The sequence below is a fragment of the Bactrocera oleae genome, chromosome 4, assembly GCF_042242935.1.
Source record: "Bactrocera oleae isolate idBacOlea1 chromosome 4, idBacOlea1, whole genome shotgun sequence".
NCBI lineage: Eukaryota > Metazoa > Arthropoda > Insecta > Diptera > Tephritidae > Bactrocera > Bactrocera oleae.
This window is the reverse complement of record NC_091538.1, coordinates 57,633,703-57,661,143: the sequence shown is the minus strand read 5'-3', so window position 1 is coordinate 57,661,143 and position 27,441 is coordinate 57,633,703. Positions and strand designations below refer to the sequence as shown.

Sequence of the window (27,441 nt, the reverse complement as noted above, 5' to 3'; positions counted from 1 at the left end):
GCGACTAGCTCGTAAATTCACGCTGACTCCGTTGTTACCGAAGTCACATGACTGAGGGGCATACTGGTTGACTAAAGCTGCAAAGAAGCACATTTTTGTGGTAAAAGTGAGGAATTTTTGTAGAACTAAGGCGTCTGGCAAAATATGTTGGGAAGAAGAAGGAATATAGGAGCGAAAAAAATTTAAGATATGTACAGTGGGTCATATGCAGCAAAATTTATTTAAAATATTTTTTATTTTGCTAATATTTTTCGAACTTGAAAGATTGGAAACATTTTTTTTTAAATAATTGTCAAGCAAAATTTATTTGAAATACTTTTTATTTGATTTTTTTTTTAATTAAAAAAATATATATGAAAAAAAAATTTTTTTTTAATAATTATATCATCTGTCAATGCTTAAAACCAAAAAACGAAAAACAAACAAAAAATTCTACAAAAATATGTTTGAGTAAAAAATTTAAAATAATTACTCATCTTTTTAATAAAGGGGACCTAATTACTATCAATTTATGATATTTTAGTTTCAGCAAAAAAATAAATAAAAAATCAATCAACTTTCTACACTTACTTCATACTAAAAAATAAATAAAAAATTGTTTTCAATTTAGCTGAAATAATTATTCAAGCATACGTAAGTATGTATGTATATACTGTTCAAAACTCCCTCCCTAAACCCATAAAAAATTACTTCAGCTTTTCAAGTGACAAACCCACTGTGCGCCCATTTGTATTTGGCGCCAACAAGCTTCACTTACCCCAAGTAAAGTGGGCAAAAAGCTAACAGCGGCTAACCTCCCACCGAAGAATGCAAAAAGAAATGCTAGCAATTGCCTTGACACCTTCTACCCAGTCCACAACGCACTTTGACCCTATTAAGAGCATTTTTGCACTTCATATTGCAAACAGTTGCTTGCCACCTCGTTTAGTGCGACATTATGCGTCGGTGTTGCATATGAATAGAAAATATGTGCTGCTGTCGCCATTGAAGCGGATATGTTTTACTTCTTCTAAGAAACCTGCATGCAAGTAACATATGTATATGCCGCAGGAAAGTTGAAAAAACAAGGAAATTGTGCAACAAATGCTATTACTTAACCTTCGTAGTTATAGGAACACACATAGGTTGCGACAAGTATGCATTTATCATATGTAAATTAAAAATATATATTGCATATTACAAAGGAGTAGACGAGTATGTATACGTTCACTTTACATAACTTTTATGCAGCAATTTTTTTCCATACAATCTTAAAAAATTCTTAAAATAAATATGCTTTATTCGCCTCATTATTTTCAAACAATTTTAAGTATGTACGCAACAAGTTTTTCAGTTTTTGTCAACATCCATAAAAGAAAAAGCTTTATGGATTAGTACCAGTTATAGTATACGCATAAATACTAGGTAAGGTTAGATTCTTTGGTATATCCCTAAAAGATTGTTTCTTGTTGAGAAAAATACAGCTGATTCTAAAAAAAATTGTTTGATAAGTGTTATGGCAAATCTGCCGAGCATATTCAAGGATCAAGTGCTGGTCTGCTGAATTCCGTCAAACACAAATCAAATCGATATCTTCAAAACTGAGGGACTAGTCTATATACACACTGACGGACGAACAGATGCACCTGGGTTTATCAGCTAGGCCTGTCACGCTGATCACTTATATATATTGTATATATTATATGATCTCCGACGTTTCCTTCTGGCTGTGACACACATCGTGGCTAACTTTATATTCTCATTTTTAAAATGTTTACATATAAAAGGGTTTTACTTGCGATAGATAGCGCATGTTTTGAAATTACTTGAAATGATTTGTATTAAAAATTTTTTAATCAAATATAATATTTAGTTGTGAGTTCAAGAAATTGTAGAACCATCTGTGAAAAGCAAACCAATAATTACTTTAAAAACGATTTCTTCTTTTATCTTTCTATCAACCATTTTAAACATTACTTATGTACGCAACAGATTAAAAATTGAAAGCTTCTCACTTTCTTATACAAACATTTCATTAAAAGGAATATTACGTGACAGTAACAGTCACATGCAAAAGCGAAATACTCGAGCGAAAAAAACTATTTAATTTTCAAGCGCTTAGAGGCAAATCGCGAGCTGTTGCCACAGAACTTTGACAGAAAGACAAGCGAGCAAACAGGCAAAATCAAAAAAGGGAAACAGAAATACTTTACAAACAAATTAGATTTTATGGAATGGGAGAAGTTGTTATAGAGTAAAATGATGGAACAGCAAAAGCTTACATGGAGATGAGTGTTGATTATTTCCGAAATTTGCGAAGCTTTGTAAATATTTACATACATAAATAGTTAAGCATGGTTAGTTCATCTGCATATGACATATGTATGTGTGTTTGTATATATATATATTGTATATATTATATATATATATATATATATATATATATATATATACAATATATATATGTATGTTTGTATGTACATATATATATGTAAGTGTGTATATTTGCAAGTCTCTGCGAAAAACAGTCCAAGGTAATCGCGTATGCCTAAAACATGAAGGTGAGACAAAAACATTAACATATATAAATTTATGTATGTATATGTGTGCATAAATGTATTAATGCATGTGTGCATGTGTAAAACGTGAAATGTGTCCAAAACGCATGCACAAAGGACAATGCAAATGAGGCCATTGGCGTAGGCAGTTGAAGGCGACAATCAAACACACATAATAACATGTGTTCAAAGCCTGCCCCCGCTAGCCACAAGGACCACGCTCGCTACCATTTAAATTGTGATCCCTTTCTTATGTCGCTTGCTGCTGTTTACGTCTTCAAGTCGCGTTGAAAGTGAAGTGCTCTTACGTCTCTCTGTGTGCGCTTTCTTCGCGCTGATGTTCTTTTTGCGAATTCAAATGATTTTTTATGCACATATAAATGTGTGTGTATGCATGTGTGACTATGTGTGCATATATAATAAGTATATACATTTTAAAACACGCTGTTGCTGATCAAATGACTATCAGCACAAAACTGAAGTATTTGCCTTTGGCTTTTCGTGGCTGCTTTTATTGTTTTGTGCGGCAGATATTTTTTTTTTTTGTATTGTTTTTGTTTTTTTTTTATTTGTTATTCAGTGTATTTGTGTAATATTCGTTTGTGAATCAAAGGCAAATAAATATACATACATATGTGTGTCTACAAAATAACGACCAGTTTTGCTGAAATTTTTTTTTTAGTTCCCCATTCGCTTTAGAAACTCATGCTCATACATTGTTTGAGTGTGTGTGTAATAAAGACAAAAGCACTTTTGTGCTGCTTGTAAAGTCCTTCAATGTGCTCTTGGGCAAACAATATACGACGACATGTAGACAAGCCGAACAAAAAAACTAAAACACAATAGCAATGAAGAGGCTTTTGTTTTAGCGAAGGCAAAAAGTAGAAATAAAAATATATAAGCCAAAAGTAGAAGAGTCAGAGAAAAAAATTATAAAAAAGTACAAAATTGGGACAGATGCACCATTATTGTCGTAGTTGTAGTGCTGTGTCAAACATAATGCCAAAAAATGAGTTTTGTTTAGTAAAATTTTTATATATTTTTTTATTATTTAAATAATTTTTTAATATAAAAATTAAATCATTTATTTTATTTTATTGTTGATAAACCAAACCCAAATAAACGCTTAAATGCTTGAAAACGCCCTTTAAAACTCAAAACAACGCAGTTTAGCCTACTTTAAGGCGCACTATCGACAAATTTCATTGCTACTCAATATTTTGCACGAAAAAAATTAATTTAATAAACTTTAAAATTTAAAAAATAATTTTTTTTATTAACTGTTTTTTAGTAGTTTATTTTTCCAAACAAAAATGTATATTTAAAAAAAAAAATTTCATAAAAAAGAATAATATTTTCATTTCAATTATTAATTAAAAAAATAATTATTATTTTATAATAAAATCCTTAAATTAAACCGAAATAAAATATATTTTTTAACTTCAAACGCTATAAAACGCCGCAGCTTAGTCTGCTTTAAGGCGCACCATAGGCGAAATTCATTCCTACTCACTAACGCACATATATATGTATATAACACTGCACTCTGCCAGACACATGCTCAATGCATACTACCTTGTTAGCCGTCGCTTGTCCTTGCGTTCCATTTCTTTCTAGTCCACTGCACATGCACAGCGTGTATTCTCCAAGCGCTCGGCGGCCGTCCCGCCAACCAGTCAGCCAGCCAGCCTACGTCACAGTGCGCGCTCGTTAGCCGAACAGCGTCGTTTTGGTTCGCTGACTTGGCACTTCGCTAAAATGCAATTGAACATATATCGCGAAAAAATGGTAATAATAATAGAAAAAATGCGCGAAAAGAGGACGGTTGACAGCTCAATGACGTTGAAGGACTTGATCGCTTAAAGGGCCGCTTTGCTAAAATGCTGCGTTAGCACAAATGATTATCGCGACTGCAGTCGGTTTATTAATGCATTTCATGAAACGCATTCATCGTCGAGAACAACAATGCAAATGCATATTGAATGAAAAAATAATAATAATGAAAAATAATTTGAAAAAAAATAAAAAATTAAACAAGTAGGGAAAAAAACATGAAAAATGGTGAAAATATGCAATAAAAAGCCAGCGCGTATCAATCGAAAAAGAATAACCGCGAAAGTCATGCTACCCTTATCGTTTACAACTACAAAGATTATGGCGGCCGCTAGTCCCATCCCTTTTTAATTTTTTTCGCTTTGGCTTCGCAGTTTGCTTCTTTCATGTCTTAAGTTCTTTTCTTATTGCGGTGGCTCTTCACTCGCATCCTCTTTTTCATTATTTTATGTGAGAACGTGTGTGTGTGTTTGCAAAAAATTAATTATCGCATAATTTCATGGTTGATACGCATCTCGGGTGTTCCGCCTCATTTGGCGGACTTTTGTGTTTGCCTTGCACTCACTCACTCCGCCGCAATGATTTTGCTAAAAAGGGTCCTCCGTCCTTTTTTTAAGAGATTTGTGGTGCTTTATTATTATTATTTGAAATATATTCAATTCTTTTTTTTTCTAAAAATTGTTTGGTACAATTTTTTCCAATTTTGCGATAAATTTCTTAGAACTGCTTAAATGATAGTCAGTGACTTTTAACGCCGGGTTTTTAAAACAAACAGGTGATATTCTCTCGTTAAGAGATTTCATGTTAGACTTTAAAATCCATTGAAATTACTGAAGATTTATATTTAATTTAACTATTTTATACTGTATCTGAATAAAAATATTTCAATTTCTCATATTTAAAACTATTAAAAATATGAAAATTGTTTGAAATTAAAATACTAATTTTCTTCTAATTCTGTCTTTTCAGGTTTTTTAAACAAGCTGGGCAACCTAGGTGAGTTGAAAAATATTTGAAATAGTATACATAAAGGGTTTCCAAAAGGAGTGATATGATTTAAAAAAAAAAAATAGCACATTTGTTAAGGAAATTTAAATATTATATTTTTTATTTAATGTGAAGTATGATCGATACAATTAAGTTCTGAATATCATAATCATTTAAATGGCCTCCACGACTTCTTGTGCAGGCACGAATTGGATGAACCCAATTCTCGAGTACTTTTTGCACTAAATCAAGTCGTATGTCATGAATAGCACGTTCAGTTATGATTTCTAAAGCTTGAAGAGAGTCTGGTTTAATTTATTGGTGTTAAATCACAACTTGTTGGAGGCCATTGAAAGTCATAATTTCTTGAAATTATCGAATCTCCAAACTGTTTTCGCAATAATTCGGTTGTTGCATGTGCTGTGTGGCACGTAGCCCCGTCTTGTTGGAACCAGATGTTGTCAAGACAAGATTAACTTCTTTTCAAGTTGGTTATCATCGATCTATACCGCTCTCCATTGACAGTAACGGTGTCTCCAGCTTTATTTCGAAAGAAGTACGGACCGATGATTCCACCAGACCAAAAACCACACCAAACTGTCAATTTAGATGAATGTAATGGTTGTTCATGAATAATTTGAGGATTTTCTTCGCACCATTCAAGATATTGGTATTAAAATTAACCAAGTTAACTCAAATGAGATATACATATTTGATATAAGCTCAACCAAAGAAGTTACATTTAATATATTGTGTTTACATCGAAAAAAACAACCAGTGAAAGGATTAAGAATAAATGGTTTAGACCAGCAAAGTCAGTTAGAATAACCATCAAGCGCGTCGCAGTTTCGTTGAATGCGCCTAATACGAGTTGGTCGCCGACGCCGATTTCCACAAGAAAATTTATCGCATTTGGAGTGATGGTAATCCACAAGCCATTGTTGACACGCCGTTGAGTCGAGACCTCGAAGCATGTGCGGCTTAACACCGCTGTACTATGTTCTGTGATGTAATGTGAAGTCGTTTGTCTACACAGATGAGCCCGAGACGATTGAAGCCTTGGAAGTGAATCTTTGACGCATTAATACTAATACACAGACCGAATTGCTACGGTCTTATTCAAGTCTGTCCTAAAATAATTTTTAAAACATAACGGCAAACCCTTGTCTTTATAATAAAGTTAATTGCTTATCATTAAATTATTGTTATTAAATAATTATGAAATCAAATTGCTTCTTGAAAGCCGTTTGTTTAAAAAAACACACTTTACTATGAGTCGTTTAACATTTGAATTGCGTTTTCTAATTTACCAGTTCGAACTTGGTATAAGCATAAACAATTTGATAATCTACTAAGTTAAAGAGCTGTCTCAAATGACTGAAACAAATTGGAACATAAATATTTCTGAATTGTTCTTATTTATTGATCCTACACATGTAAGCGCTTTAATTTTAATGTAAACAATGTTTTATAATATGAGTAAATAAATAATTTTAATTTACTTATACATATGTTTGGTATATCGCTATGTATTTACATATGTATGTATGTACATAAGTGCTTTTGTGCTTACAAGTAAGCAAGTTTTTTCGGAAAAACTTTAAAACAGCAAATAATTTTTAATCCAATGTCTATCTACAATACATATATACATACATATGTATTTACTGAACTGTGGAGTCTAGTTGTTAACTCAATTTATATCAATTTTTAATTACTTTCTCAGCAATTACGGAATTGACGTTTGAATTCTAAAATAAATAAATAAATAAATACTGAATGTACTTACAAACACACACAAGCACATGAAATTTGCTGTGCATGTATATGTACATATGTATATGCATTTGCTTGCGGTGAGTTAAAATGTTTTGAGAGGCCATATTATTGCTAACGGCAAATGAAAAAGCACATTTTAAGATTTTATTAAATCTTCGAATTAAGCAGCTATTAAATTAAACACTCCCAAGGATAAGCTGATGTTTAGTTCAAGTTGCAGTTTAATTATTACATACATGAGTATAAGTAGATATTTATTTGTCAACATGTGTGCGCATTATGTGCGAAACTGATTGCCTTGTCAAAGATGCATAGATATATACATATGTACATTTGTATATTTGTATGTGTGTTCATATATTTATAGAAATATTTCATACCATGCGTGTGACAGCGCCAGCAGCAGGAACAAAAACATTTGGACAGCACATGTTGTTGACATGCTTTTGTTGTAATGTATGTATGTATGTGCTGCATGTTGAGCATAAAAGTAGCTAATAGTCAAATTTACACTGTCTTCTTATTACACTTGCAGTGAAATATCAAACTAGTTACGAAAAGCACTTGTTTTTCACTAGTATTTTCCAAATAAAACCGAACTAGTCTAAAAGTGGTTAAACTTGAACGAACATTTTAGAATGATGTTATATTGATTCGATTGCGGCGGTCCAAAAAAATTAGCTGCTTCTTGAGTAGTAAAGAACGTTTGCAAAATTTCAGAGGTTTATCTCGAAAACTAAGAGCCTAGTTCGCGTTTATACAGACGAACGGACGAACATGGCTAAATCAACTCAGCTCGTCGTGCTGATCATTTATATACAAGGTGCAATTTAAAAGTTTCAGGACTTATATTAAAAAACGAATATTATTATTATTTTTTTTTAAATTTATTGGTCAAAATAGTCTCCTTCCGAATGAATACAACGTTTTGCAGGTTCAAGATGGTTATCGAATGACTTTTTTAGGTCATTTGTCGGTATAGCGTTAAGGATGGCGGTCATCGCCTTTTGGATGGCATCAACGTCAGCATAGCGGTTTCCTTTCGCTTGGTTTGAGGATCATATTCAAAGCACCATATTTCGTCACCAGTCACAATCGAATACAAAAAGTTTGGGTCCTTTTTGGCCTCTTTAATGATGTCTCTTGAATGTTGAATTCTGAGGTCCTTTTCGTGTTGTTTCGAAGTGTGCGGGACAAATCGAGCACAAACCTTTCTGAGGCCCAAATTTTCTGTCAAAATACGCTAAATCGACGCTGCGGATATTGATAATTCCGATTCCATATATTTAAGCGATGATTTCGGCTCTTTTTTAATGAATTCACGCACAATTTCCGTGTTTTTTTCGTTCACAACATCTTTTGGTCGGCCCGAACGTTCGTCGTCTTCGAAGTCCTCCCGTCCCTCTTGAAAACGTTTAAACCACTCGTGAATACGGCGACGGGATAGACAATCATCGCCATAAACTTGTTTCATCATTTGATGAGTTTTGGTAAAAGTTTTACCAAGTTTAAACCAAAACTTAATGTTGACTCTTTGTTCGATGCTCATTTTCCGACCGACACTACAAATGTAATGTCACATGTAGCGCGATATCTCAGCTGTTATATAAATTTTATACGACAACACTGAAGAATACACAATTGAGGGATAACAATTTCAGACAACAGGCGCCACTAGAAACCGCGTTGTTTAAAAAGTCCTGGAACTTATGAATTGTACCTTGTATGTATATATTTTATAGAGTCTCCGACGTTTCTTTTTTGGGGTTACAAACATCAGGGCAGACTTAATAACATACCCTCTTCAGGGTATAAAATAGAATGCAGTTACGTCGGCGAATCAGTTGTTGTTCTATAAGAAATAAAAACCATCCCCAGGGTACATAAATTGAACCAGACCATTATGTAACGGTTTTGAACTGGTACGAAAGTATATTTCGTACGGAAAACTGGCAATTATTATAAACTCTTAAGGCATCAAGTCATAAAAAATACAGTTTCTTGGATGAAAAAGAAGAATTGTCAGCTGAGACAGTTGTGTTAGTTGTGATGTTTCGACAATGTTTTATAATATTTTCTAGGTTTGTAACCAGTTGATTTCTCTGAAGTGTATACACTTATGTATGTACATATGTATACATATGAATTTTTAAGGGTTAAAAACGGTATATATTAATTTCTGGCAAAACTACATGTTCTAAAGAAAAAAGTTATACGGTAATGTTGTTAATATGGTAATGAAGGGACTTACGACTTTTGTATTAAAACCTTTTTCACATAACCTCAGAATTTATGAGAAAAATTCAAAAAACCCAGTTTTTGGGTTTTTTTTAAATATTGTATAAATTTTTTTTACAGATAAATAACGCCATCTATTGAAAAAATAATGTTTAGGTGCTCGGAAAAGAGTAGGAGTATGTGACAAAAGTCCACCATCTCTAATTGGTTGACCGTCGATTGAAGAGCTGGGAGAATAGGCATCTTAAAAGACCCTAAGTCCGAGTCTGCACGAAATACGTGTATGGGGAAGTTGTGGGCGCGATGGGTGCTGCATTTGCTTGCTCCGGACGGGAAGTTTAATTGTGAGACCACTTTACAGCCGTTTAAGCGTAATCCGAAGGAGAATTTCCAGCTTTTAGTGATTATCGTTGAAGCATGGATCCACTAATGCCCACAAGAGATCAAAAAACAGTCAAAACGGTAGACTTCACCCAGCGAAACAGTTTCGAAAAAGGTAAATGTGATAGGTGATAACTTCCGGTCGCAGAGCTTTACTGTGCCCAATATTAGATCTATTCGACACCGAATTACACAAAAAACGGCCCAAATTTGACGAAGTAGGCCATTCAGCGTTTTCTTCAGATTCGATCCCGTACGACTTACTATTGTTTCCAAATCTGATAAAGAGATTTGGCCAGAGAGTTCAGTCGTATAAATGACTTGCCGAAATTAAAATAGTTTCCTAGTTAAAAATACATACATACATAGACCTTGAGGCTTAGAACATTTAATATGAAGCTGCTCTGCTATCATAAAGGACCACCCTAATTGAAAAAAATTCCGTTTAGAAAAATTACCTCCGATCAATTTCTGTTGCAATGAAGCAGAAACGCTGCTGATTTTATCGCAAAAATATTTTTAAAAAATTTTAATAACATATTGTACATATGTACATACATAAGTACATAGATACCTATATGTATACAACATAAATACTTGTACCCACACAGAGGTGCAAACTGATATGGTAAATATTAAGCTAGATATCCATATGCCCATACGAGTATATGTATGTCCATAAGTACATATGTATATATGTAAGCACTCCAACTGTCAAAAAAACATGACTCCACAAAAGTCGTTGCAAATTCATACACAGAAAGAAATGTAAAGAATGCATAAACGTAATGAAAACGCAGTCAAGAAGAAGGGCGTACAAGAACGACAAACAAACAAAAACAACGAAAGACATGAAGCAACAAGCGAATCAACCGTTGGCAGTGGCGTAACCGAAGCATTGCGATTCGCTGCTAACTAATGTAGCAGCGTCGGCGACGTCAGCGCGCGATAACGACGGCAGTGACGCGCTGCGTCGTTTGTGCGTTTTCAATTTGAATGCGCATAGCGCACGCACATACACACGCTCAACAACCACAATGCCTTATTTGAGATAAGCCCAATCGTATATTCATACAAAATACTCTTGCTCGCCCTACACGAACGGAACAAAGAAGCGCAACACTGAATGAGAATCGGAAACGAACATGACACGAGTGGATAGTGGAAGAACAATGCGATGGCCCAGTAGGAAATCGAATGAAAATTGGATTTTTTGTTATTAATTTAACATTTTTTTAGTATTATATGGAAACGGAAAAAGTTGAGCAAGTTCTTTCGAGCCACGATTGCTTAATAAGGAAAATTTGTTCCTTTACGAACACAATAATCTCTATATTGATGGGTCAGTTTGTAAGGCAGCTATATGCTATAGTGATCCGATCTGAATAATAAGGTTGAAGTAAATTGGGGCACCAGTTCGCGAATACACCGACGGACTTGCCTAAATCAACACAGTTTGTCGCGATGAGCATTTATAAAATATATATACTTTATAGGGGCACAGTAAAATAGTTGAAGAAAAAAATTAACTATTTTTCGAGTTACACGCGAACTCCGATGAAAAATGCTGTGATGCTAAAAAAAACAAAGTCACTAAAGGATATTGTCCACACAATGACCTATGGCAGAAAAAAATCAAAACTTGACAATATGGTGGCGTTTTAAAAAAATTGGTATTTCACACAAAATGCAGATCGTTTTTGGCCTGCCAAAATTTGATTATTGGTCGACGGTAGGTCATTGTATTGAGAACTAAATTCAGAACACGCAGAAGACTTTTCATAGTGAACGGTTTATTTACCTCAGAGCAAACACTGCCGCAAATTTAAAAAATGCAGTTTCGAGGAAAACGAGTTTGAAGATAAATTGATGGCGCTGATTGAACTGAGCGGTTGCAGTTTCGAAGAGTGTAACTCAAAAACAATTTATGATTTCGGGTTAAAATTTAAATATGCTATCTTTCACGTATTATATCGAAATGTGATCGATATTTTTTTAATGGCACATTAGGTATGCCCCTTAATTCAGTGAAACATGATTATTTGAGTTGAAATTCGAACCGATGGTGCCGAAATATCAAAAAAACCCTCAATTTTATTATTCTAAACTTAGGAAACTATATAATCGTATACGAAATATGCGAAAGTTGCATTAAAACAGTTGAAGAAAATTTGGACTTATAGGGTTATTACAATTTTCCAACCAGGAAAAGCTATTTAATCTAAATTTAATAATATACGTTCATATATTAAAAAAATGCTTTATTTGTAATTGGCTGCTCGTTTTTCATATGCAACAGCAATTTTTAAGTATGTTTTAGAATAATAATCAAGTGAAAAAGAAATAATTTTGCTACCTAAAAAATAGTATTCGTAATAAATATTGCTTGTGAAATAAGTTAATGATTGAAAAATTTTTCAGACTAAGACAAAAGAAATGAAGTTTTATTAAAACTTTTTTTCTTTTGTATCAATTCAGTTTTACTGTGGATATACTTTCGATAAAAAGGTTGCTTATGTCAGAGATTTGAAAAAAAAAGCAAATTAGTAAAACAAAAAAAAATATAAAGAACCATTTTTTAAAAAAATCTAAGATTTTTATGTAACTAAATATTCTTCAAGAAGTTGACTGATTATATTATTCGTATCTACTGTGAATAGCACACCCAATTGACATTACAATTCCCATTGGGTTCGCTGCGCTCGCACTTCGCACCGCCAGCGATAAAGGCAATCACAACGCTGACTGCGACAGCGCCAGCGACGATGACGACGACACTATCGCTACGTTCTACGATAGCGAATAATGAGCTAAATTTTCTATGTACTTGTTTTTGTTTTCGTTATTATTATTTTTTTTTTTTGGATCACGGCTTTCCTTTGTGAATGAGAAACTAAAAGAGGAGGTTTTGTTTTTCGCTTGCGTTTCGAGTGCCAGCCACGAACTCAGTTGACAGTCGTTCGCGTGCAGCGGTGGCGAAAGGAGTAATGAGTGCAGTCGTGAGAATGGCGAGTGAATCACAACGAGAAATTATTTTGACATTGGCAAATGCGTATGGTTTTCGTGTACCGAAGGGAGGACATAAATAAATACGCGATTAGTGTATAAAACGGGTGTTGAAATAAGTATTATAAAGCGAACATTAATTTTATAGTGAAAATAAATTGAAGCGTATAAAATGCAACAACAACACTGATAAGCGTTTTATGACGCGAGTGAGTAAAATTGTTGAAAAATAATGTGAACTATAGTAAAATAACAAACAATGTGCGCACGTGTGTATGCATGTGTGTACAAATGTACGTCTACATGTGTTGGGCGTAAGGACAACAACGAAGGATCTTCGCATATGTGTTGCTTGACACGCAAGCAACAGCAAAGTTCAAAATCCGCATATACATATACATACATACATATTTACACGCCCTTGACGACGACGACGGCGGCGTTGAGTTCGCAGGCTTTGTCATCGATAGCGCAACAGTGCGTCATGCAAGTAACGGTAATTAAAAAATCCTCACTGTATATTTCTATTTGTAGCCTATATACAAACACATATGTACACATATGCACACATGCACACAAATCTACATACATTTGCAAAGGCGCTGCAACATGGCATCTTTATATGGCTGTGTGTGTCGATTTAACGGTCACTCTGTGGCATGCAGATACATGTGGCGCGCTACTACTGTGCCTGCTAAAAGTGTTCATATACACATCTGTATATTATATTTGTATGTATGGCATTCAAATTGTTGCCGCCGGCTGAGGTATCTGCGAGATACTTTTAATTGTCTTCAATAGAATTTAATTGAAAGGCGAGCGTGCTTGTACGCCGCCACATTCCAAACTTGAGCGACGAACTGTTGCTTTTCACATTTCTACATTTGTATGTATTACAACAATACAAACACACACAAGTGCTGTGCCCGTGTGATTACAGTTTTTTCTTGCCGCGCCACTGTTCGGCGTTGACAACATTCAAATGAAATTCAAATTGATTCCGAAAACATTAAACGAATAAATTCATTTGCGTTGGCTTATGATTGCGAGGAGAATAGCTTTTTACACTTGTAGGTACATATGTATATACTATGTATATATGTACGAAAAAGGGGTGGTTGGTTGGTTGCCTATTCCTCGCGTTCGGTTCATCGTGTTTGGTACAATTTTTATTATTTATCACAGTTTTTATTTATCTCTATTAAAACATTTGTATATCTAGTTTGATGTTTGTGCGTGTGTACGTGCACTTGTGTGCGTGCTTGCCCTAAATTGAAATGAATTGAAAAATTGTGAATATTTTGGCGGCTAGCGTAATTGTCGTTATTTGAGCATATTCGATTGTTTTGCTGGCATTTCATTTGGACATGATAGATTTTTATTAACTAAATGAAAGTGTGAAAAACTGTTTGTCCAAAAGACAGTTAATATTGCTATAAACATTAATGGGGTGCTAACAGATGAATAGGTGTTAGAGGGAATGTTTTGAAATAGTTAGATGAAAAATTGTGCGAAGCAGAAAAAAATATTTTGGAAAAATAAAATTATTTGATTATTATTTAAAAAAATACTCAACTAGTTTTAAACAAAAAACATTTTTTTTTATATTACTTAAATTTTATATTATATTATTAAAAAATAAGGCTCGGCTTTAGAATACCGTCCTAGAATTTTGGAATATATATAGATATAGCCGCGGCAAACTTAGAGTTTTCGAGATATTTACGTTTAAAGTTGAAATTTTCAACTATTTAAAGTTCGTAATTTTTCGATTTAAAATTAATTATACACTTACATATACATTTCACTTTTATATCCACTACGACTTCACTACTACGCTTACTTCATCACCGAAACTATAATATCCTTCACAAGTGCATTTTTTATGGCATAAAGGGCATAAAATCATTGTTAACTTTATTTTGATTGGTTAGCTTATATAGCAGCTATATGCTATAGTTGTCCGATCTGAACAATTTCTTTGGAGATTGTAGCAATGCTTTGAACAATAATCTGCGTAAAATTTCGTGAAGAAACCTTGTCAAATGAAAAAGTTTTCCTTACAATAACTTCATTTTGTTCTGTCCAACTAATGAGCAGCTTCTTCGAGAGAAAAAAGAACGTGTACAGAATTTCAGATCAACTCAGCTCGTCACGCTGATGATTTGTACATACATATGTATCCCCTATTAAGGGTCTCCGATGTTTCTTTTTGAGTGTTACAAACATCGTGTCAAACTTAATTTCGTCAAAATATATATTTTTTATAAAAAACGAAACAACTGAAAGTTAAATGTTATACAGAAAAAATAATACAAAAAATATTACTTAAACGATATTTATTTTAAAAATTAATTTTATTTACAATTCTTAGAAAAAATTTAAATTTTATTCGTTAATGAAATATATTGTAAAATTATTAAATAAAATTATATAGTAAATTTTATTTTTGAAATATTATTTCATAAACCAAACAACAAAAATCGGTAAAGCGTGTAAAAATATGAAAGCAGTGACATTTTAATATTATTAATAATTTTTATAATATTTTAGATATAAAATTTTATAATGATTTTCTTCACTCCACATGAAACGTCTGTCGCAAATTACTCTAAATTAGTTTTACCGACATTTTTCTGTTCTTTACTTTTTTATTCGAAGTAAAAAATATTACTTTGTCCACGGTACATAAAAATAATATTTTTTCGAAAGCAAAAAAAAAATTAATTTTTTCTAATGAAAACAATTTTACATTTATATATCAGCACAGCTTAATTTTTTTGAACACATTTCTTCTAAATAAATACTTTCGTTCTCATTAGAACGGATATTTGCGGTTATGCGCCCTGTTAAGCGATACCTAAAATTTTCCATATCAATGCAAACGTTTGTATTTTTTATACCATAACTTATTTTCTATATATAATATTTTACGAATGCTGAAACTGACACACAAACGCCAAACGGCTTCCATATTCAAAAATGTCGGTTCACTCAACGGCAGCTGGCCTTATCTATTTAATATTTGTACGCTCTACACCACATTCACTGATAAGACTTCAAAAACATACAAAAAACAAAAGCAAAAAAGGAAACGAGAAACGGTTAAACTTAACCTTTCGAAATGAATGCGTACTCATTTATACTTTGCTGGCGAAAAATGTGGAAGAGTGGAATAATTGGAGTTATTATAAAATATTTAGTACATAAAGATTGTCTATTGAGACTGGAAAGAGTTTTTATGTGATTTTTCGGGTACTTTGTAGGATTTTGTGTTTTCTTGAAATATATTTATGCTCAAATATTTGATTAAAAATCAAAAACATTTTTAATGCATTAATCAGAAAAAAATATGGAACTTAATTTTTTTTTTAATTCTATTTAGTTATACCACTGGAATTACACACTAATTTATATATACATATATATTTTATATATACATAAATATTCACGCAACTATCCATTATTATTTACTCGCTCTTACGAATACCCCATAACCTAATTACATTCTGCTTTCTTTTCTGCATTTATTTTCAGCTCAATTGAATTGCTGTCCTGTTGCTACAAATAATCCTCATACATACAATATATATTTATATAAATATATATGTATATATAATAATTCAACGTCTCATGTAAGTTTACATCATATTCCTCAAGTTAATCCTTTATTTGCATGAAATACCCTTTGGTGTATCCCTTTTTAATTAGTTGTAATTTATGTGCGATCACTTTTCGTAAACAAATATTTTGTAAGAGGAACACGTTCTATGTACAAGTATAATGACAAGCTCCAAGTCCAGCAAATATAAAAAGGGTGAAATTTTGTATATATATACTATTTTATTTCTGCTCATAGCAGCTGAGGCAGGTCATAAATAGTGCAAAAAATTGGTTTCAACATTTAACTAGATCCATTATCAGTAAGAAGCTAATTATTTATGCTCCCAGAAGAAAACATGAGCTTTCTCGCATGAGTAAAGCTTTCACGCATGGATACAGCTTTCATTGGTCAAGCTTTCATGCTCTACCATTTTATTCGCTCTACAGTGTACTATGTATGATATACAAAATAATCTTAATCGATTATAATCAATCTTGAAAAATCTTTCACTTTCTTTGCTATCGCTTTTGTCCCATAATACTTTGCCTCTTAATAACAGTTCCATAAAGCGTTGCTTCTTCTCTTCTATATCTCTTAATTTTTCTACAAACGTTTAAGCAAATTAAACTTAAAATTTTGAAATTATATTTGAGGAAGCCGAACCCAATTATTTTTACAGAAAACTCATCTCCGGCTTTTGTATTGTTTATCAAAAAACGTCAGAACTTATTTCTGTTTCATATGACAAAAGAAATTTTAAATTTAGCTTTCACACTAACTTGTCGGAATTTACTTAGAAAACGTAACATTTTGTCGATACTCTGCAAATGAGTTGATCAGAGAACACTTTAACTTCAAGTTGCTTCGTATTCTTCTACCTGATAAAGTATCAAATCAGAACTATTTTTTCTTGTCTAAGTAAATAAAATATTAACAAAACCCTCGTAATTTCTTAAAAAAAGAAGTAGCAATATTTGCATAAAATTAGAAAGACAATCTGAAGGAAAATTCGGCAAATCTTGACAGTCTATCCAAAAAATGTTTTCCCAAATTTTATTAGTATTGCTTTCGAAGCTAGATTTTTATTAATTTAATTTTTTTTTTTTTTTGAAAATTTAATTTCTGATAAATTATTTTAGTTTCCCGCTCTCTTTTTCTTCCTCTCTCTCACTCTGTCAGTTATAATTTTAAACTTATAAATAGTGACAAACCTGTAAATGTGCTTAAATTATTACAAATCTTCTCTTACATACAAAACACAGTGACACTACAAATAAAATAATGCATAAGGGTGGCCCTTAAAAAATCAAATGAATAATTTCTCTATATTAACACTGCCCATATAGTAAAGACGCGGTCAAAAATGTGATAAAAAAAATTGCAGAAAAGTATGACGGTTAAGGCATATGGATAAAACACTCATATAAACCTATTAAAGCCAAATTTATTTTGTTTCTGGTACCCTAAATCTATAAGTCCAAAAATTGGACTCAACTGATATTTCCAACTATAACGGTATCCACGTAACAGTTGAAATTTAGACAATCCTAACTGAAAGTTTATTTGAGTGCCACCCTAAACTATGTACTTATACACCAATTTAGTTACAAGTTCATACTCATTAGTGGTCTCATCTACATATAGCTCCCATGCGTGCCTTGCAATACCAAGGTCTTATCGCTCGACTTCGTTTACTCTCCTGTGTGTGAGAAATTTGATGTGTGATTATGTTGGCAATAAGCCATAGCATTTTACATGGCGTAGTTGTTGTTGTTCTAGATTTCAGTGTTGCTTTCCATATCTTGGTGGAATGTATCGCGCAATATGTGTTTGTGTTTCTGCACATTTCTTGAGTTTTTTGTCGACGTTGCAAAGTTATTCCGCCGTTTTGTTGTTGGGCGAGTGCATGAATTTTCATTTTATTTTCATGAAATACAAAAACCAATATTCCCGGCGTAGGCAGGCATATTCGTATATTTTCGTTCTTACTCATAACTTTATGGTAAATAAAAATGTTTGTTTGTATGAGTATGCATATAAAATATGCTTTGCTATGTTATGCTATATGTGCTGTGTTCCTTACTGTCGTGTGTGCTTAATGAAAATGCGAATCCATATGGTCGATTTTTGAGTGAGATTCTTACTTGATTTGCGAAACCATGTGCTCGTTGTTTGCCATATGGTATCTATTCTCTTTTAATTACAAACAGCATACACTGAAAAAATTTGGTTTAATAATTTTTTGGAATATATTATACATATGCATAATGTTAAAATATGTTGATGGAGATAGGTTTTACAGAAGAGCGATGTCAGAATTTTGGTTAAAATTTTATTTTTATACCCTGAGAAGGGCATCTAAAGTTTGCCAGAACCCGGAAGGAAACATCGAAGACCCTATAAATATATACATATATAATTTTTGATATAGTTTTGTCCGTCTGCCTGTGTATACGCGAACTAGTCTCTCAGTTTTTGAGATATCCATCTGAAATTTTGTACACGCGCTTTTTTTCAAAATAGTCGAATATCCCGATTTCAGATCACTATAGGACCGGTCAAACTCAAATCTTTGTATGGAAAACATTTTTATTTGAGGTTATATATTTACTTGGCATCAGGGTTGCGAATTTTTTCATTCAAACATCGGGATTTGGGCTCCCGAAGTTTAGACTAAAAATTAAATTTTGATTTTTTAATCCAAGATGTTTAGGATTAAACATTTTAAATGGAAAATATTACTGTTTGATTTGAATGAAGTCGAAAAAATGTGAATTCTAAAGCAAATACTTTCTTTAATTCTTAATTATATGCTTAAGATTAAAATTTTTCGTTTTTATTTTTCAATCCGCTAGTTGGAATTAGAAATTAAAAATAAAATTTTAATACGGTTCTAACAATTTTTTTTATTTTTTAATTCGATAAGCGGGATTAAACATTTTCTATTTATTTTTTAATCCAGTACTTGGTATTAAAAAATCCAAAAAAATTAAAAAAAAAATTTTAATAGAATTATTTTTAATGCAATATTTGCAACCCTGCTTAGCACAGGTTATTACAAAGGATACAACAAAAAAAACAATTTTTAGGCCCAAAATGAAAAAAAAAACCAAAAAAAATACAGGGTGTCACAGGATAGAAGTATTTCAATGTTTACTTAGCAACATACAAGTTGGCACACCCTGCATATATTTTTACCTTGAAAAATTTGTACCCAAAAGGCCAAAAAAACTATAAACACAAATTTTATGATTTCTCATTAAATAAAATTAATTATACAATTTTGATAACAAAAAAATTTCGGTTATTTCATAATTTTTTCTCAGTGTACCTGCATATCCTTACGCCAACTGTCAGCAAAACGAGCTCAAAAAGCTGCAAAAGCAATAAAACACGCTTTTAGTCAAAAATTACAACAAATGCGCACACACACATGCATGAGCACACTTGCATAATATATACAAATACACACACGCATACATACATACATCTATAGGTATGTAAATGTGCGCATGTCAACAGCAAAACAGCAACAATTATAAATACCAATAAAGCGCCCAGCAACAGTGACAACAAAATCTTCTTCGCTAGCATGCAGTCACCAAACTAAGGCAGCAATAGCAATAACAACGACGACAACAACATCTTCATTGCGTACAACACACATAATAGTTAATTTATTCCAATTAAGGGATTTTCCTGTTGCATGTGCGCCACAGACACTGTCATCCTGCCATATGGCGGTCGGTTGTCTGCATTGGTGTTTGTGTGTCTGTGTGTGTGCTCGAAAGTGCTCTTTGCATATCTCGCCCCGTGTCAGGCTGTCTGTGCGCAGTTCGCTGTCTTCCAACTGGGTTTCTGTGGCTTCATGGAGCTCTAACGGGCGCACATACATACATACATTCACACGTACACACACACATTCATACGCAAGGGAAACGCTATTTAAATGGCGATGTCAACGCGCTTGCCAATGGCGCCGCTTGCCAACTTGCTAGGCATCTAGACCTATATAATATAGTAGTACTATCTATCTGTATGTGTGTATTTAGCCAGCTGTTGACTAGCTCAGCTGCTATTGCTATTTGGTTGCTGTTGCGCTTAAGCTTCAGCTCACTTGCAACACCAGCTCGGGCGTCTCTGGGTGGCGACAAATTTTCGGTGTTTTACAAATAACACAAAACTGCCGCAACTACCAAAAGCATAGTGATTTGGTTTGTACTAGAAACGATTTGTATATGTGTATGTGTGTATGTGTTCGCTTGTACAGGTTTTTGTAAATTTTCTGCTCGCGCTTTTAATCCTTTTGTGGATTTTGTTAGCTTTACTCACCGTCACTTCCTCGAAATGATGTATTGCTTGTGTTTGAGCTTTTGTTTTATTTACTTTTATAAACTGCGTTGCCAACAGTTTGCGACTGCTTGCAGTTGCTTAAGGTGCTTCAGAGATCTGTGTATCATTTTGTGGCAGAGAAAACTACCAAACGGAATTAATTGACTAAACAGGAAGTTTATTTGTAGGTTGAAGCTAGTTTACTTGCGTGTTAGAAATGTAACAGTAAGTTTGTGGTATTGTCAATAGAAGGTGTTGCGTTGAAGTTTCTTATTGAAATTTTTCATGTGCAATGATTTGTACCCATATTTTACGAATTTCCATAATACTTATATAATCATTATATGATATATTTTGGCTTCTTAACGTACCACAGGGATTTTAGGGAAACTTTTAAGGCCCTTGACAAACTTTCACCGGCTGTTTTTTTGTGATTTTAATTGCTATAAATTCAGTTGCGCGCTTTATTTACGCCAAAAACCTGTCATACATTTTTATAATGTTCAATTTTCATATATCTGAGAGCAACAAATATCACAAAAATTATTTAGAGAACAAGTCTTCTAAAATTTGTTGCCATTAAGCGCTTTATTCAGCTATCATGCTCTTAAGCTGAATTTTCTTAGCTTAGCGCATCTGTTATGGCCGTTCGTTATGGAGTTCAAAATTAAATCTCTGCTCTCGCTCAACATTTTGAAATACTTTTTAGTTTAGGTAAAACAAGTAATATTTTAGAACTATATGTGTATATATATTTTTCTTAATATTCAAGTGACAGCTGGTAACCCTATTTTAGAAAATAAATATTTCGAATTTGATCTCCTTCAATTCTTATTTTTGTCCTCAAACTATAATTTCTGTCTACGTTTTGCATAGGGAAAAATATTTTTTTAGGAAAAATTTAAAAGCTGCACAATATAAATGAGTTTTAAGGTTATGCTTAATATTATTTCTTTTTATTTTATATTTTTTAACATATGTAATCGTTTCCAAATTCCATACCAAATATCAGATTTTCGATTTGAAAGTTTGCAATGCAATTTTTTAATTTATTTCACCCTTTTAAATAAAGTGGCAACCCAAAATAAACATAAATATGTCGAATAATCGCCAGTTATTTTAGTTATTTTTAAATTTCAATAATTGATAACATCTTTACCAATAAATTTTATATAGTTTATATTATATATGTATATATATATATATTATATAAACATATATGTATATATAATAATATATAATAATTGTATGAACATTAAATTTTTATAAGTACTAAAATTTAAAAAAGCGAAATAGTTCTTGCCAGGATTTTGTATATTCGGTATAAAGTGGTAACCCTAAATAAACATAATATATATTGAATTATGACCAATTGACAATGTTTGGCTTATATTATATTATATATACACAGTTTTTTGATTTATTTAAAATTTTTCATTATTAGTGCCTTCTATGGGATTAATTTTGAGTTTTTATAATTCAAAAATAATTTTTTTCTTTTTAATTTTTTTCGATTTAACTTGACATTAAAATTTTTTTGGGTTAATAATTTTAATAAAAGCTTTTGCTGGCTTTTTTTTAGAATAAGGTGGCAACAATAAAAGAACCATATTTAGATTTGTGTAATTGTTAATTGTAATTACAGGAATATAACATAAATAAAAAAATGTGCTTTAAAGGCTAAGTTGTAGTTTCTGATAATTTTATTAGTTTAAGGTTTTGTATAGGCAGTAACCCTATTTTAATTTTTCTTCAAGGTTTGTTATTAAAAACGCAGGATAGTGTGTTTCATATCGTCATTTTGTTTAAATTTTGACAGCCCTTTAAAAAAACTTAGTCAGGGATTCCCAATCTTCAAGAGCAAAAATTTTGATTCGAATAGAGAGAGTTGTTTTAAGTCTCTAGTTATGGTCAAATTTCTTTTAGAATTGACTAAATGTTTACTCAATGAATAACTTTAGGTTTTCAATATAGACAAATCTAGTTTTCTTAACACTATATATATTATATCACTTGCATTATATTATATATAACATGCGTTCATAATTTTCTTTAGCAATAATTTTCCTTCTGTGAGAAATAATTTTTTGAAAATAACATATTTACGAATTATAAACAAATCATACTGAATTTAAAAGATAGCTATCAAGCTTACATATTTTCAAATTTAAATATATGTAAATACACTATACCATTCCATACGCCTACGTATCCAAATAAACAAATCAAATAGTTCTATACATAATTACGCATATATGTACCATATATATACTGCATTTCATGTTCAATTATATCCCTAAAAGCAGTGTATATTTATACGTGGTCAGTCTTCCAAGCATTCTGAGTGACAGCGGCTCGGTAGCGCAATTATGTATGAATATCTACATATGAACATACATATATATTTAAATGTACATATATGTAAGCACAACTTAACGTTAAAATTGATTATGTTAAATTTTAATGCATATGACCGCTTGCATTATGCTATAATTATTACTCTGCAACAACACCACAACAACAGTAAGGCGAAAAAATAATATTTTTATTGATAGGCATTCGAAAGTACTTCCTCTTACGGCAGTGAAATGTCGGAAAGAGAATAAATTTCATATACTTGTAGTATGAACATAAATTATATACACATACAAGCTTACATACGACAGCTAGGAAGCTCAGTGTGCAGTTAAAATGCTAATTGAAATTGAAATTCTAACGCAAAGACATTGTGTTGACCAAGACCGCTTAAAAGAATAGCTAAATGAACATATAATATATATTTATGGATGTATATATATGTAAGTATATACATACATACACGCAAGTAGTTAATATGCGGACCGATATGGAAAAAGAGCACTTCAACATACATACTTATGTATGTATATTTATCGCATATTTTTAAGTATTAGAAATGTGTATTCTCTAGCCATAAGCTTGTCAAAGTCTAATCAGCCACATATACATATATACCATATATTTACTATATAGATATGTATATATGTACATATGTATATACACTTTGTGTTTATATTTAATTCAACAATCTATTACTTATGCGGGCCATAGTATTCAGGAAGTGAACAGTTAAAGTCGCCACACATATTCGACACCGCAATCATGCTTCCATTTTTAGCGGGGCCAACGCCAGTGACCTCACTTTGTGAACATGTAAATTTGTATAAATATATATACATAGGCAATCATATGATTAACGTTTGTGTGCCTAACAGCATATATACCTGTATGGTACATAGAGACCCTGTTGCTGTGTGTATATATGTATAAGTACGATATATACTTATGTGTGTGTCCACAGTGTTTATTATGAAAATTGTGTGTGGAAATCAGTGCAAAGATGAAAATACCATTTTTCCTTGCTATATTGTACAATACTTATGGATATATATGGACATTTTTGCCTAAAGTTTTGCCAAAGAAAATATATAAAAAGGTAATGTATCTCAATTTCTGTATCGTAAAGTCCATAGCGAAAATATCTTTTGTTAAAATAATTTTTGAAATCTATACATTGCTTCAAAAATATTATAAGAAGTGAAAATTAGAAATATTTTTCATTGTGACTTTAAATATACCTTATAGTCGAAACAAATAAAATATATTTCGAGTCTCGAAGAAGTTGTTTAAATAACTGCAATTTTATCCATTAACCTTATTGACTTGAGTTAATTTAATAAATAATAGCACTCATGGAATTGATGTTGAAAATAATTAATCTATTTTTCTTCAAGTGGGTTTGTTAGATAAATGATAATTTTACTAAAATTCTAAGAAAATTAATGGGAAGCCATCTAAGTATTTTTAAGAAATGTAATCAATAAATGTGTATTTTCCATTCGTTAGTTTGCGGTAAATCGAACAAACAACTGGTATAAATCACATAGACTGGCATAATAATATAGAGAAATGCATAAGAAGTTATTATACCACTTTAATGATACATCCTCGTGCTAGCTAGAAGCGATCTCTAAACTCCTTATAGTGTAGAATTGAACAAGAAATTAGTATAAAAACAAATGTACTAGTAAAATTAAATACAGAAATAATAAGAAGTGAGTGTATCATACTAACATTGTACTTTACATAGGATCATACAACTTTTTTCTGTGGATTTCAACTCGATTATTTGACTTTCCTCGGTAAAAGTTTAATCATTTTGACTAAAATACCGCTTCGTTTTTCTAAGCTTAAGGGTAAGGAATTGAAAACTCAACTGGTATAAAGCTCAATAACTGGTATAAATCTTATAAGCCGGTATAAAATTCATGAACTGGTAGAAATAGCACAAACTGTTGTAAATTTGGTAAACTGTAATGAGTTTCATAATCTGGTATACATTTCATAAACTGGTATAAATCTGATAAACTGGCATAATTAAGCATAGAATCATTAGAAAATGGTCATGGCACAAAATAAACAAGCAAAAAAGTTGGCGATTTGAAAACGCGTTAAAATGTTCTTCGCTCATATTTCCTTTTTATTTTAATTATGTGAGTTTAAAACGAATTAAACTGAATAATAAGCAAAGATTAAGTGCTGTGATGGAAATTGATGTGCTTATACAGTTAATTCTTCTTTGAACAAATTTTCTGTTGAATCCTACGGAAGTCATACATAGGAGACAACATATACATACATATATGAATTTCCTCATTTTCATAAAAGTATGAGCTAATATATGCCAACGCTTTGCTGGCACTATTTTGACGCCTCCTGGCATATTTATGCCGCACTTGCAGCATTAAACTGGAATGACAGACGCGCAACAGTTGGTTGCTTGATTGGCGGCGCTCTGCCCAACCAAGAGGCACACACACACACAGTTACTCACTTACAGTCCATTACCCAGCTCATTTGCCTCTCGGCTTGTCTTGCAGCAATTGCTGAGCTGGTGGCCTCTCCTGCATTTATATGTATATTTTGTGTCCGCCTTTTGCTGGCAGCAAATTCGCTGCAACTGGCTATTTGCAGCACGTTTCCGCGAAGCACTTCAATGTTGCCCCCAGCAACGTCACTACGGCTAGAATATCCTATCTACTCGTACATATCTCCATACTGAATATATTTGCGCCTTCATATATTACTTAATAGCTGTGCAATGTTTATTTGCTGCTGCCTTTGTTTGCAATTATCGTCGTCACTTTTCAATTGCTCACTGCCTCAGCCCCACCGCCAGTCTGCTCCGTTGCATTAGTGATACTTTGTATCCACATCACATTTGATTGTTTATTTTACTTATTTTAGTAATATTTGTGTTTTTTTCTTCGTAAATTTATGCATTATTTCTACTGGCGGCACACATATGCATACAAACATATGGTTTGTTGGGATTTCGAGTGATTCCACTTGAAAGCTGTGAACATTTGCGGTTGGTTTTATGGTTTGCCTTTGATGTGGCATTTTCAATTGTGAAGAATTTATAGCCGTTTCATACTATAATGAATATAATTAGTTCAATATGTGCTGAGTTGATGGATGAGGGGTAAAATTTCAAACGATGTGGCGATGCAAAAGTTTTGTTTAAATATATTTTTTCTAATAATTAAAATATGTATTTATTATTTTCATTTTAGAAGGCAAAATATTTGTGAAATATTTTTGGATTTGAAAAAGAAATATATTGCTTTATTTGGAAAATATTTACTTTTGGTTTTATTTATAATAATTTAGGCGTTACTCATAAACAAGAGTTGAAAGTAGTGCAATGAACTAGTTGTAAACTAAGCTAGAACTAGTAGAAAATGCAAAGCCAACCTGTCTATAGTTTATATAAGAAACTATATTCGATTCGTTACTTCTCTGCTCGTTTATACTTGACCTCTACTCTTCTCGTTAAAAAATTGCATGTCAAAGCAACAACACTATTATTCAGTTGAATCGATGTAAAGCATTATTGAAATACCCCAGTAAAATGGAACAATAGCTTGATTTACTGTTTATTTATTAGATCAGGTTATGAGAAATATACCAGTTGCTGGTTAGAGTGGCTGTTCTCCAAGGCTTTGTAATGTAAACTGGCATAAATAAATAATAGTAAACCGCATGTCGGCCAAAATATACCGGTCAGCAAATCAAATGAGTTTTGGTTCCTAGGACTATGGGTATAAAAAAGCAAGAAGAAAAAATAATATAAATAATAATATTTTTATATTGAATATAATTTTTTATAAAGCTTAACTTTTGTTTATATAATTGGTTGAGATCATAGAAACTTTAAATAAAATAATTTTTCTTGGTATAAATACGGTACTTTTGGGTAAACTCTTATATTCTTTAATTAACTTAATTGATTTTTTTTTTTGTTTTTAATACTAGTATTGATCTATTGTAGTATTGGACCATTTTCATACAGCTCTACTTTTATATATTTTAATCGTATATTCTTTTTAAGGGTTGCTGAAAATACGTAAGTGTTAGGGTGGCTCTTAAATGAAAAAGAGAAACAAATTAATCACTTCTAATGTCGAAATCCTATACATACAGGATTATAATAATATCAACCGCGAGGCTATTCTTGCCAAAAAATAATTCCTTTTGTTTTTAATGGATTAACCTAATGAACAGTAGCTATTGCAATATATTCTGGAAAAATATGTGAAAATGACATAGACAGACACTGACTTCTATATTCCTGTCCAAGCAAATCAATGCAGTTGTTTAAGTGTCTAAAAAATTACACTTATTTGTATGAAAGTTTACCAAGGTCAAACTTTTTTGTAATTA

The 27,441-nt window shown here is 32.0% G+C and overlaps 1 long non-coding RNA gene across 1 annotated transcript in view; it reads left to right on the top strand.

The window, feature by feature from the left end:
- Window positions 1-12,674: 12,674 nt before the first annotated feature.
- Window positions 12,675-27,441, top strand: part of LOC138857188 (uncharacterized) — a 41,908-nt gene continuing 27,141 nt past the window's right edge. Inside the window, exons 1-2 of the long non-coding RNA XR_011396213.1 lie at window positions 12,675-13,257; window positions 16,299-16,396. This is a non-coding gene — a long non-coding RNA (uncharacterized lncRNA). The remainder of the gene's footprint in view (window positions 13,258-16,298; window positions 16,397-27,441) is intronic.